Here is a 14,449-nt window from a genome sequence, read left to right on the forward strand (position 1 = left end):
ACGTTGTGGCCAGATAGTAGTAGGGACTGGCCACAGGGTTCCTGACCACCAGCTAGGTCATCAGAACAAGGGGTGGGGCCGGAGTCTGGGGAAAGAGAGACTTTCCAATTTCCAGGATATGTATAGAGCAAGGAGACCTGGTCAGATAAAGAAGGGAGTAAGCGATGGATTCTCACTCAGCTGCGTGCAGCTGCAATGAAAGGGAGTGTCTTTTGTGAGTTCAAATGGGTGCTTAAGGAAATCAAAATGGTTTCGAAAGTCTATGGGAGAAGGAAATGAGCATGACCAACACCAAATAATTGTTTTCCCCCTTTTTGGATACCTTTCCTCCCACTTGTTTCTTTAGTTAGATATGGTCATTGGAACTTTAATTTTGTAGGATTTGTTGAAATCTCACAGAGTTTTCCTAATGAAAACAAATGGTGGTAGATAAAGGAAATAGTAAGGTGGTGAGGCTTGATCTATAAATAATGAAGAAAATTTTGATTGACTCAAATGTGAGAAAGCAGAATTCTAGAAAACAATTGAAGAGAATCTAGGGCCAGAAGGGTGTGTGTGTGTGTGTGTGTGTGCACGCATGTGCGTGTGTTTAAAGATGAGAGAGCAGTTTGGGAGGGGACAATGATCAGAAGTAGTAAGTGACCATCCTGAAGGCCATAGGATGGTCACATTAAAGGCAGGAGGGAGTGTAAGGTCAGATGGTGGAGGGTCCTGAATGCCAGGAAGAGGAGTTTGGACAGAATCTAGTTGTAAGGTAATATGTGTCCAAATTTGCTCTAGACAGTTTTGTTCTTGGTCAATTATTAATAGCATCCCATTTTGCTCTCAGAAGTATTGTCAAATTATCTGTCACCCTCTCTAATGGGAAAGGGAAATCACTGTAGGCTCAAATGCCCCAAACTTATTCAAGCTATTATCCCTGTCTCTTTTTTTTTTTTTTTGGCATGGGTAGGCACCAGGAATTGAACCCAGGTCTCCAGCACGGCAGGCAAGAATTTTGCCACTGAGCCACCATTGCATCACCCTACCCCTGCCTTTTGTTCCTCACCTATCCATGACCCACGTCTGGGTTGGACTTTTTACTCTGTCTTTGTCTCTGGATACAGAACCCAGATTTGGCTGAGGCTGTATTTTATGTCTGTTTCTCAGACCATGTATTGAAGACATATGGCTGGGTTTGGAGTAGATCAAAACTTTGCATTATCCCAGTCTCCAGAGACATACATGTTTCCTCTGACTTCATTACTTGCTGTCTTTACTTGCAACTCTATAAACGTGAGTTTCTCTTCCCTCAGAGCATGCACAAGAGTGACTTTCCCAGAGGGAAAAAGCACATATGGGCATAACAGGATATATGCAGAAAAACGTGCAGGATAACAATGGGGAGAATTGAGGTCACTCTCCCTTAATTACATATTCATAGAGCACGAGGACACATTGTGTTTACATTCAGTTTGCGAATATCTCTGTGTCTTGACCAGTTTCAAGAAAAACTTTGAAAACATCAAAACAGAATTCTGTCTGAAAACGTACTTACAGCACTGTCTCAAAACATTAGTGCCTTAAGTGCTGAATATCCAAGTATCTCTCAATCAGAACGGTTTCTTTCCTCTCTTCTCTGTTATGCATAACAATAAGTGTGGGCCTGTGATTTCCTTTTCACTCAATGATAGACAATGCAGTAACCCCTCCAACTTCCAGACTCTTAGCATAGTCTTGAAGTAGGTACTTTTGCAGCTGTCTTGAATGTTGACATTATTTTGTACATCATTGTACATCATTGAATGTACTTTTCAATATGAAGGCACTCAATTAAGACCCTGTGACCATGGGTATATTAGAATGCCAGTCATCTGAGCTCCAGGAGCCTTGAGATGAAATTAAAAAGGATGTTAAAGGCAATCTAAGTGAGGCAACTTGAGAGGCATATGAATAACACCATCATTTTATCTTTGCTTAGGCTCTGTTTCCAGGGAAATTGGGTTAAAATGACATCTGATCTAGTCAGTGCATATTAATTTATCCCATTTTTTTCAAAATGGCCATTGTGTCTCTTCTTTGTGTAAATATGCAATAATTTCTCTAATGATTCTTCTGTTGATAATTATTGACATTGTTCTTTATCCTTCCTTATAAAAATCTTTATTAAAATTTTTGTACATACATCACTGCATACCTCTGGAAGCTGAACTTCAGATGAAAAATATTTGATTTTTATATTTTTGTGATTACTGCCACATTCCCTTCAAAAACATTATTTCAATTTATATTTCTATTGCTTTAGTTTGCTAAAGCTGACGAAATGCAATATACCAGAAATGGGTTGGCTTTTACAATGGGGATTTATTAACTTACAACTTATAGTTTAAGGCCATGAAAATGTCTGAGTCAAGGCATCAACAGGACAATTCCTTCTCCCCGAAGATTGGCTGCCAGCAATCCTGGATTCCTCTGTCACATGGGAAGGAACATGGTGACATCTGCTGGTCTTTCCCTTTTCTCCCAGGTTTCGTTGCCTCAGTGACTTTCTTTCTGAGTTCTTGCGTGTTTCTCTCTTTTAGCTCTGTCTTTCTTAGCTTTTGTGCTCTTTCTCTGTCAGAATCTCTGGGCTTTTTTTCCTGCATCTTCTGTCTTTTATCCTCCTATAAAAGAATCTAGATTAAGACCCACCTGGGGCATGCTTCAACTGAAATGACCTAATCAAAAAGTTCCACCCATAATAGGTCTGCACCCATAGTAATGGATTAGCTGATCTTTTCTGGACATGATCATTTCTGGGGGAATACATCACTTTAAACCATCACAGCTCTCAATAGGAAATTGAGATAATCCCGCTCTCTCTCTCTCTCTTTACATTCTAGATATTATCTTTCAACTCCTTTCCAATCTAATAGGTTAAAATAATTGGTATCTCTCTTTTTGCATATATATATATTTCCCTGATCCTTGGTGAGGTCACATTTTTGTTTACTAATTATCTAGAGATTTGCTAGTCCAGTTTCCAAGGAAAAGAGCTTCAAAATGTCTTCAGATCTTTATGAAATGTGTCCTTGTGACTTCCTCATATGTGTTCGGAGCAGTATCTTGAGATTTTCTTGGCTTTGTCATTTCATCCCGATGCTGTTTCTTCCACTATTGATCCTGCTGTTGGTACAGCTGTCCTCTGTTGGTGACTGCCACTATTACTGCCATATGGCATTGGGAATGGGGCTTCTTGTCATCTTGTAATTCTGCTGAATCACTGGTCAGGCTTTTTTATTCTTTAAAGCAAAATTGAATCTTGGGGTGCACAAGTCCTTTATTGGTTAGAATGCCTGCCTTCCATGCGGGAGAACTGAGTTCGATTCCCAGACCATGCAACGCCCCCCCCAAAAAGTGAATCTTTGCTGTAATATTTGATAAAAAATGACTAAAGGTTTGGAGCTAATTGAAGGAGGGTCCACTGTAGAAACTAAATAAAAACTATCATGAAACGGCACATCTGAGCTGAGGTCCCTTTCTTTTCTCAAAATGAAAAGAAATGTTAACCTCTACCAGCATATCACAGTGAAATTTAGGGACCTAAAAACCATCAGTATATCAAATTGATCTTTACTATCTGAATGTTCTTATATCTTGATAATATTGGTGTCATTGTTTATTATCAAGAAACTAAATTTGATACTTTACCTCTGCTATGCATGTATATGTATTGTTTTAGTTTGCTAAGTCTGCCAGAATGCAATATACTGGAAGTAGAATGGCTTTTTTTTAAGTTACAAGTTTACAGTTCTAAAGCCTTAAAATTACCCAAATTAAGACATCCATAGAAAGACACCTTGACTCCAGTGAAAGGCTGACTGTTGTCTGGGGTTTCTCTGTCAGTTGGGAAGGCACATAGTTGGCATCTAGGGTCCTTGCTCTTGGTTCATTGTGTTGTGCTCCTCATTCCAGTGACTTTCCCTCAAGGCATGGCCCTCACTTAGGTTCTCCAGGACAAAACTCTTGTTTCTGGCTTGCTTGGCATCTCATGGGAAGGCACATGGCAACATCTGGACTCCTCTCCTGGCTTCTGGTTTCATGCGACTCTCCCAGATCCTATGGGTCCTTTCACATTTTCTTCTTCATCTCCAAACATCTGTGTCTATGTCAGTTCTTTTTAGGACTCCAGAAAACTAATCAAGACTCAAGTGAATGGGCAGAGCCACATTCCATCTAATCAGAAGATCACACCCATAAATGGGTGTGTCACATCTCCATGAAAACAACCTAATCAAGAGGTTCCACCCTAAACAATAGGTCAGCCCCTACAAGTGTAGATTAGGATTGAAAGAACATAACTTTTGGGGGTACATAACAATTTCAAACCAGCACATGTACGTACATACCTACACATATATATGTGTTATAAACTATATATGTGATGATGATGATGGTAGATAGATAGATGATAGATAATACACTTAGAAACAAATGATATTTAAAGAGAGGTCAATGAATACACTACTTTTTTCAAGGTATACTTTTCATCAGAAAGGGAGCTGAAGTCCATTCATCTTGTGGGTCTCTTGATGAAGAATATTTTGGTGATCTGGTATTAGGGAATAAAGGCACATAATTGAGGGTTTATTCCACAAAAATTTTAGATGTAAAAGTATAGGACAAAATATGTCATTGCTATTAGATAAAAAACGTCCCAGACTGCTTACTTTTGAATATAACTAAACTTCTAGTGACTGTATTAAAGCTTTTATGGCAAATCTTCAACCTAATTCTAAAGCTGTTAAAGAATATAATCAAAATTATTTGGGATCAAGTTGAGTACCTATGAGGAAAAATTCCATGGTGTTACCAGGTGTGGATTAAGGAATATGCTTTGATGGGGAATAGGGAAACTCATATGAGCCACAGATCAGCAAGAATAAGAGAAAATCCTTAGATCCCTTCTTCATCCAGATTTTTTGTGTTTGCTCAATGCTCCACTCTTCTGGAAATGTCTCTCTCTTCTCATATACCTAATCCCTTTTTCGTGTATTGAAATTTCTTTCTTTCTTTAACATGTGCTTCAAATGCCATCTCTTCAATGAGACCGTTTGGGGTTCAAATGGGCTTAACCATCCTGTTCCTTAATGCTCTATTGTTTTTATAGCACTGATGTCAGCAATCATATCTTATCATGTACTTTGAATTTCTCTAACTGTTCAATCTCTTTTAGTAATTTGTACCAGGGATAAAAACTATGGAATGAAGGTTGGGAAAGAGGTGAATGACATGAGGATAATTGTGTGCCCTTTAAGTTTTATCAGATAAAGCTCAAATTCCCTACAAAGTATAGAGACTTGTTATGGAGCTCTCTTCTCTTGTCTACTTGGCTAAATAGTTCAAGAAGAACTCTAAAATATCTGTAGAAAGAAACGCCCCCTAGAAAGGTGAACATCATTTCTGCCAGGGTCTGCCCTCTGTATAACACCTAGAACTTTAATTTGTACCTCTCCATAAGCTTTTTTGTACTCAGTTTTATCTTTTGACTCTCATCCTCTCAACTACCTCCAATTGTTCCCATCTCTGGTCCCAAGAAACCAGAGCTTGTGCCTCTCTATATATGACTTAACCACAATGAAACTTTCTAGACAGTCAGCTCCTGTATTAACTTTCCTTTCAGCCTTTGTCCTCTGATTCTCCCCATTTTAAAAAGTTTCACACACACACACACACACACACACACACACACACACAAAATTGGGGTAAATTGCAGTATTAACCTGAGACAAAGTTAGAGGGAACTTCTGCCCTGGCCTCATGCCTGTAAAGTCTTCACTCTGGCCCTTTCCCTGCAACCTGTCTTCACTATGATGGAGAGTCCCTGGTACCAGAGGAAATGCCTTCACAAAGTTGGTATCCATCTCTCATGGTTTTAGACCATGCTCTAGGTACCCAAGATCCTGATATTCCTTGTCCACATGTCCAAAAGCAGAGTCCTGAGCCTGTAAGGACCTCCCTTCTAGGTGATTCTCTTGAAAGCAGATGATACCCCTTACATGTATATCCCTAGGCACAAGGATGGCCAAGAAGAGGCTGAGTGTGGTGATGGTGGGGGGAAATATGAACTGAGTTGGGACATGCAGCTTGTGGTTGCTATTCAAGTGCACTTGAGACCCTTCTTGGTGGGAGGATGGAGTTAGGAATAGACTGTGAGCTCAGGATAAGATGATAACTTTCTGACATCTCATTCCAACATAGACGTCCAGCTCATTATGAAAATGTATTAAAAATGAAACTATAAATAAAGCAAACATACTCAAATAAATTGTTTGGAGGCAGATCTTATGTGTGTATTCATTTTCCCTTTTGCCCCAGGTCCTATAAATATTAATGGTGGCTTGGTATACTATATCTGATATCCAATTTAAGAGAGAGTTCTGAAGTTAGTTGTTGTTACAAATCCAACTTGACTTCCTTTTTGCCTTTCACAATTTCCGACCATCCTGATTTATTTATTTATGCAAGATTCTAATGGCAGCAATAACTGTCTCTGCTTTAACATTTTTCCTGGCCCATGATAAATGCACAATAAATACTGGGAAAGTTAATACATGTTAGAAAAAGAAAACTTCTAGTCTTCTTTTGTGCTTAATCTTGGTATTCTTCACTTTACCATGTAATGTTTCTGGAATTTATTTTTTCTCTGGGATGTAGAATTTGTGCTACCCTGAACACAAGCCTGTAGCATAAGCATTTAAAACTTCTTCTCTAACAAGTTATTTGTGAATTATGTGGAAATTAAAAATTCCAGGCCTAGGCCAGAGGGGGTCAGGCTTGGAGTGATACATTTCTTTTCACTGCAAATCATAACACATTTGATAGAAGTGCCTGCTCAAACAATCCAGTCTTCCCTGGATGCATCAGACAAGGACCCATCAGTGTTTGTCAGACTCTCACCATAGGCTTGTTTGTAGCCTAAGACAAGTCCTAGTCACACTTCTCATCCTCAGACAGAGAGACAGCATTGAGGATCCCTTGTGAATTCCAAGTGGGCAGTGGGTCCTTGATTCCTATCTAGTCTACTGTCTCTACCTCAAATATAAATGGATTAAGGATTTACTATAGAACTGTTTGAAAATTTTGAGAAGAAAATATATAATGTTTTTGACTTTGAAGAAGGAAACATTTTTTAAACAAAGAACAGAAATGGTAACCATAAAACAAAAGAATGAAAAATTTAATTATTTTAACATCAAAACTTTTGAATCCTGAAAAGGCAGTGCAGTTAATGAAAAAAATCACAAATTTGGGAAAGATATTTGTAACACACATAATAAAGTGTTGTTTTAGCCTGCAAATTGCCAGAATGCAATATATGAAAAATAGAATGTTTTTTAAAAAGTGGAATTTAATACCTGTGTTGCAGGTTCACAGTTCTAAGGCCATGAAAATGTCCAAATTAAAGCAAGTCTATAGAAATGTCTGAACTAAGGCTTCCAGGGAAAGATACCTTGGCTCAAGAAAGCTGATGATGTTCAGAGCTTCTCTCTCAGCAGAAAAGGTACATGGCAATGTCTGCTAGCTTCCTCTCCAGGCTTTTCCAACAACTTCCTCAGGGGCATTTTCTTTTTTCATCTGCAAAGGTCTCTGGCTGTGTAGGCTCTGTTAGTTCTGTGGCTCTAAAGCTTTTTTCCAAAATAGTTCCCTCTTAAAGGGGTCCAGTAAGCAATCCCAACCTGAATGAGTAGAGAAACATCTCCATGGAAACCATCTAATCAAAAGTTACCACCCACAATTGGGTGGGCCACATCTCCATGGAAACAATAAAAAAGCTTCTACCCAGAAATATTGAATGAGGATTAAAGAACTTGGCTTTTCTGTAGTTACAACAAACTGGCACAAATGTTATCAGAGTACGTAAAAAAATCCCACAAAACAATAAAAAAAAAAAGAAATAGAAGAGTAGTCAAAAGATATGTTCAGACATTTTGCTGTAGAGAAAAAGGAAATGTCCCAGTGGTAGAATGCTCTCCTTTCATGCGGGAGACCCAGGTCCAATTCCCGGATCATGTACCACCTCCCCCACAAAAAAAAGAAATGTCCAAAACCAAATAAAGACATATTCTATTTCTTATTATTGATTGAATTGGCAAATTTAAGGGATGTTCTCGTATTAAATGGAAGAAAAGATTTGAACCAAGCAGAAGTTTTCATACTCATTGATGGTGGGAACATAAACTGGGACAATTGCTTTAGAACAGCATATTGATGCTTCCTTGTAACTTGAACATTTTGCATACCCAACCTGGAAAAAAATTCAAATTCTCACTGACAAAAATAAATAGACTGTAGATTAGTTGTAGGAGATAAAATTCAGACCTCAAAGGATAATTTCAAGGAAGAGGGTCATGCTTAGCAATATTTAGCAAGATTTCAGGATACAAAATCAATATATAAAAATCAATTGTATTTCTCTACATTTACAATGAATCATCAGAAAATGAAATAAAATTGCATTTTCATCAAATAATGAAACATGTAGGAATAAATTTAATGAAAAGAATGCAAAACTTACACAATGCAAATGAAAAATATTGTTGAAAAATATTAAATAAAGTCAACATAAATGGAAAGACAACTATTTTCTTAAAATATTGTTAAGATGGCAATATTCCCCAAGGAGATCTATAGATTCAGCACTATCTCTTTCAAAATTCCATCTGGTTTCTTTGCAGAAATGCAGAAATTGACAACTTCACATGGAAATTCAAGAGGCCCAGAATATTCAAAGCAGTCTTGAAAAAGAACAGAGTTCAAGAACTCACACTCCCAATTTCAAACCTTACTACAAAGTTACAGTAATCAAGACTGTGTAGTACTGGCATAGGAATGCACGCATTGATCAATGGAATAGAACTGGAGACCCAGAAATAAACCTTCTTATTTATGGTTAATTGATTTCTGACAAGGATGGCAAAAAAATGAATGTAGAGAAAGTTGCCTTTTGTACAAATGGGTCTGAGGTAACTAGCTTTTCACATTCGAAAAAATGAACTTTGACCCTACCTCACACTATATTCAAAAAGGAAAAAAAAAAAAACCAAAATGGACAAAAGCCATAACATAGGAGCTAAATTTGTAAATCACTTAAAAGAAAACATAGGGGTAAATATTTGTGACTTTCAATGTGGCAATGGTTTCTTAAATATGATATCAAAAGTAAAGATTGTGGTGATGAATACAGAACCCTATGATGATATCAAGAGCCACTAATGTACACTTTGGATGGATTGTATGGTGTGTGAATAAAATCGTTTCATTTTTTTCTTAAAGTGAAGCAACAAAAACAAAAATAAATTAAACTTCATTGAAGTAAAGAACTTTTTTACTTCAAAAAAACAAAATCAATAAAGTAAAAAGACAGTCAAAATTTGGAGCAATCATTTGCAAAATCTGATAAGGGACTTGTAGCTAGAATAAATAAAAATCGTTAACAACTGTATGATAAAAAGCCAAGTAACCCCAGTAAAAATGGGCAAAAAACTTGAATAGACATTTCTCCATGGAAAACATACAAATGTCCAATAAACAAATGAAAAGATGTGCAACATCATTAGGCATCAGAGGAATACAAATAAAAACCACAACGAGATACTATGTCATACCTGGTAGAATAACAATAATAAAAAAGGCTGATGAAAGCAAATGTTGGTGAGGATATGGAGAATTTGGAATTCTTATACACTACTGGTTGGAATGTGAAATGGTGCAGTCACTTTGGAAAACAGTTTGGTAATTTCTCCAAAGGTTATCATATGACCCAGAAATTCCATTCCTAGGTATATATACGTCAAAGAAATGAAAACAAGTCCACACAAAAATTTGCACAAGAATGTTTATAGCAACACCATTAATAATAGTCAAAAAGATGGAAATGACTTATTTGACCATAAACTGTTGAATGATAAATAAAATACAGTATAAACATGCAATGGAATATTATTTGGCAATTAGAAAGAATGAAGTACTGCTACATGCTGTAACATTGAACCTTTAAAACATTAAGTTAAGTGAAAGAATCCAGTCACCAAATACCACCTATTTTATTCTGTTTATGTGAAATGTTTAGAGTAGGCAAATCTAAAGATAGAAAGTAGATCAGTCATTACGTAAGGCTGAAAAAATGAGAATATTGGGCTCCATTTTGAGGTGATAATTATGTTCTAAAATTGATTGTGGTGATGGATGCACAGTTCTGGGAATAAACTTAAAAAATTTAATTCTACAAATTGTATCATTTGTAGAGTATGCAAATTATGTTCTGAAAGTGTTCACCAAAAAACAACAAAGAATGAGCACACAATTTAAAGTTTTAGTGTGAATAATGTAAGAAAGAATATAGAGAAGGAGATGGATCCATGAGAATTTGCCAATGTTTGGCTAATTATATTCCTTGTATATTTTGTGTCCCCAGCTTCCAACCTAGTGACTGGCCATTTCCAATTGCAGACCTGAGAATTCCACAATCTCCAGTGCGTGGAAACTTTGGAGAGGACATATCTTCCTGAACGAGACTCTCATAGACAGCACAGTCAAAGCTGAATAATGTAATCATAACATTTTTATAGGTGACCCAAGATGAAGTTCGTTCTATAAGACCATACAGGCCTTGGAACTGGCTTAAAGATAGACTTTTCAACCCTACACCTGTTCTCTTTTCAGTGATTTTTTTTCTTACAAACTTATAATAGAAAGTAACAAGAACAAAGAGATACACAGTAGTAGTAACAAGAAAGACACATTTCTACCAAAGTTAAGAGTTTTCAAATCTGATAATATGGTCAAAGGACTTCTAAAAACAGGACTCATAACTAGGAAACAAAATAAACTTTGTGTTTGGGAGCTCACCAAAAAGAGATTGTAACTCAGACCCCTGAGTGGGCAACTCAAGGAGCCTTGTACTATTATCAGTTAAGGTTATTGAGACATGGCAGCCAGAAGGTCTTGGTTGGATCTCAGCAAAATCTTCAGGATTATCAGCTGTCAATCTACTCCAAATGATCACCATAACAAATGTGTTGAACATACAAAGTTAAGTTTATTAGACTTAGGGCAGTAAGGGAGAGAACCACCTGGTTCTATTTGTCCACCTGGACAAATCTTAGTATCTCAGAAAGGAGAAGATAGCAGGTACATGTATTGGATTTTGAGGCCTGGGCTGAAGGATTTAAGAAGAATGTTGCAGGGAGAAAAATTGTTTGGTATTGAACAGAGTCCATGAAGGTTGTGGATTGGTGAGCACATTGATATGGAGTTCTTGAAGTGAGTATTGATGAAAGAGCCATTTGTCTTCATAAGTAAACTATTATCTTTGGTTCCAAGTCTTAGCTATTTGCCTCAGGACATTTCTGCTTCTGGAAGATAAGTTATTTTTGCCTCACCAAGTATTGCTTAACACAAAATAGGAAATAATGCTTTTTGCCTTCAGAATTGTTTAGCATGTTTTAGAAATATATGAAGACCACTCAAAGGAGAACAAAAGCTATTTATTTGGAGCTTGCTATAGCATGGGGTCAGTCACTGTCACTTGCATTTGGCAGAAACTGAAAGGTAGGAAGGAGAGTAGGAAACTTTTATAGTGGAAAAAAAAAAGATAAGCTTTTAGATAAGATTTGCTTGGAGGTTGTCCTGAGGAAACTCGAAGCAGACTAACTAGAAGTGAGGCATCTTATGTGATTGGTTTGGGAAACATTTAAATTTCTCTGCTCTATCCTGAGTTGAAAGCGGGGGCAAAAGTAGGGAAGCTGTCCAGCACTGACCCTGTCTAACCTTTTTGATCTTATTGCTGCAGAAGCGTTTGGCTTCCTGGGGTGGTTACTAGTTGTGGTTCAGAGTTTTATTGTCATATATTTTCGGACCATTGTGGGATATTCAACATGGACAGGAAAGTATGTTGGTTTCAGTTCTCAATTGCAAATAGCCTAAAAGGTACAACTGATTAAAACCATGCTTTTAAATTGTCAAACTAGAAATGGTTTGAGATCTCGGAATTTTCATAAATCAAACTGAGAAGATAAACTTCCAAATAAGAATTCTTTAAAATTCGTGGAATTTTTCATATTTAAAAGAAAAGCAAGTGAGTATGTGAGCTTAATTTTATGAGTTGGGGGGAGGGTTGCAATATCTTTGGTTGATGTTAGTTTAACCATTTACTAGCAAAGATATTTTCTTAAAAATTTCTTCAGAATTCCAGATATAAGTTTACAATAGAGAATAAGGCTAGGTGTAGTTCAAAAATGTTTTTTAGGCATTTCTGATGACCCAGTGAATCGTAGTGATGATTTTGCCCTGTCATTAGCTTCCTTAACCATAGGCCCTTGTGTTTCTGCAATTTTTTCTTTTCTATTTAGCCTCCCTTATTCAACATCCGAATGGTCTCCTTATTCATCCTGCTGGGTCTTGGTAGCGTTTATAAAGTCTGTGCATTGGCTCTCTAAAAGGTCATATTCCTTTCCCAGATAATACGAATTTAAAGAACAGATCAAGATTTTCTGCCTTGTTTTTTTTTTTTTTAGATTGCTAAACTGAAACTCATAAAGAAATGAAATATTTCTTCAAAAGGTTGTTACACTTCATGAGATTTAGTTCAGTTGAAGTCTTGGTTCAATGAAAGTCTGAGAAATATATATAGTTTATAACATAATTATAAAAATACCTCCAATCATATCTCTATATATGTGCATGTGAGAAGGGACTTGGCGTCCCATTCTATGTACTAACAGTGTTGTATCATATTCAGAGGACTAATTTTTTATTCATACCTGGTTTCTCTCACTATACATTTTAATCTTCACTCTCACTGGTAATGTCCTATGTCTGGCTCAGAATAAATCTTCGATGAATTTTGCAGAATGCATTTTGAAATGTGTGATGTTTCCACATTACTGATCCAAGCCTGGGTTGTCTTACATGCCAGAGGGAGTTCTGATTTTCCAGTGGGCCCTTCTCACTACTCTCTGGCCCCTCATCAGTACAGATTAAGCTGTGCCTGTGAAGCATTTCGAAGGCGCATCTTTCTATTACACAGAGTGTAATTTGGCACACCTCTCTGCGAGTGAAGGGCACCCATGAGGCTAAGATTGCTCTGTGTCATTCAGTCAGCTTGTGTGTGGCTGTATTTCATCTATTTTTCATCCAGTTCTGTTCAAAAGAAGGAGCCTTCATTTCCCTGATCAAATGGAACCTCCTTAGCTGTCTTAAGCTCCTGTCACCCTTCTTTTTCTAGATTGTCAGATTGAGTTCAATATCTGCAACAGTGCTGATGCTTTTGTGCGAACAGTCTCTTCCAAAAAATGTTACTATTTGGACTAAATATGACAAGGAGCTCTGTTATATGTTGCCAAAGTTTCAGGGTTTTTTGATACTAGGTCTTTGAAGAGAATTTAAATCAGAGTGAAAAATAAAATATTTTGCAGATTTTTTCCATAAAGTTTCTGCATTTCCATGTTTTTCATTACAGTCCAGAATTTCTTCAAGATTTCGAATGACAATAATAATTAATAAGGATAATAAGAAAATTGCAGCACAACAATCACTACCAACCTACATATGTATGACTCCTTTACCATTTGGGGGTAACTTTCCTTGGAAAAATTAATTTCATCCCTTTAATAGATTTCAGAGGAAAGAAGGGTTGGAAAGTTTGAAAACATCTGAAGATAAACCAAGGCCCAAGAAAATTAAGTCAATTTCTCAAGGTCAGTAAGATAATAAATGACAATTGCATCAACATTCAAACATATTCAAATATCCTCCATCAGGAAAACAAACATAACCACATTTTGGTCTTGTTTTCTCCAATAACTGTCTTTTCCAATTTTCTCTGCCCACTTATTCAAGGTAGATTCTCTAAAATTTTAAGCTGGGTAATTCAAGAAATACACAGTTTAAAAATTATTCTCAGAAAAAAGATCTTATTTTCTCATGGGTATGTGTTTCTGGAACAAGGTATATTCTGATAATATTTCCCAATATATATTTTTACACATGAGACTTATTGAGATATAATTTATATACAGTGAAATTCACTCATTTTAAATGTACTTAAAGTGTACAGTTCTATGAGTTTTGACAAATGTATGGCATTTGTAATCCCCAACCCAATCAAGTTATAAAATTTTTCATCTCTGCCCAAATTTCCCTTGTGCTCTTGCAGAGTCACTATTCTCCTCCAATCCCTGGATTTTGTCAAATATTAATTTGATTTCTCTCTTTATGTTTTGTCTTTTCAAAATATCATATTAGGGTACATGGATGGTTCAGTGATAGAATGCTCACCTTCCATGAGGGAGACCCGGGTTCAGTTCCCGGACCATGCACCCCCCCAAAAAAGTCATATTAATGGAATCATACAGTATGTAGTTTTTTCGTCTGCCTTTTGTCATTTAGCCTAATGTTTACTGAGATTATCCATGTTGTTGAATGCATG

The sequence above is a fragment of the Tamandua tetradactyla genome, chromosome 1 (assembly GCF_023851605.1).
Source record: "Tamandua tetradactyla isolate mTamTet1 chromosome 1, mTamTet1.pri, whole genome shotgun sequence".
In the NCBI taxonomy this organism is placed as follows: Eukaryota; Metazoa; Chordata; class Mammalia; order Pilosa; family Myrmecophagidae; genus Tamandua; species Tamandua tetradactyla.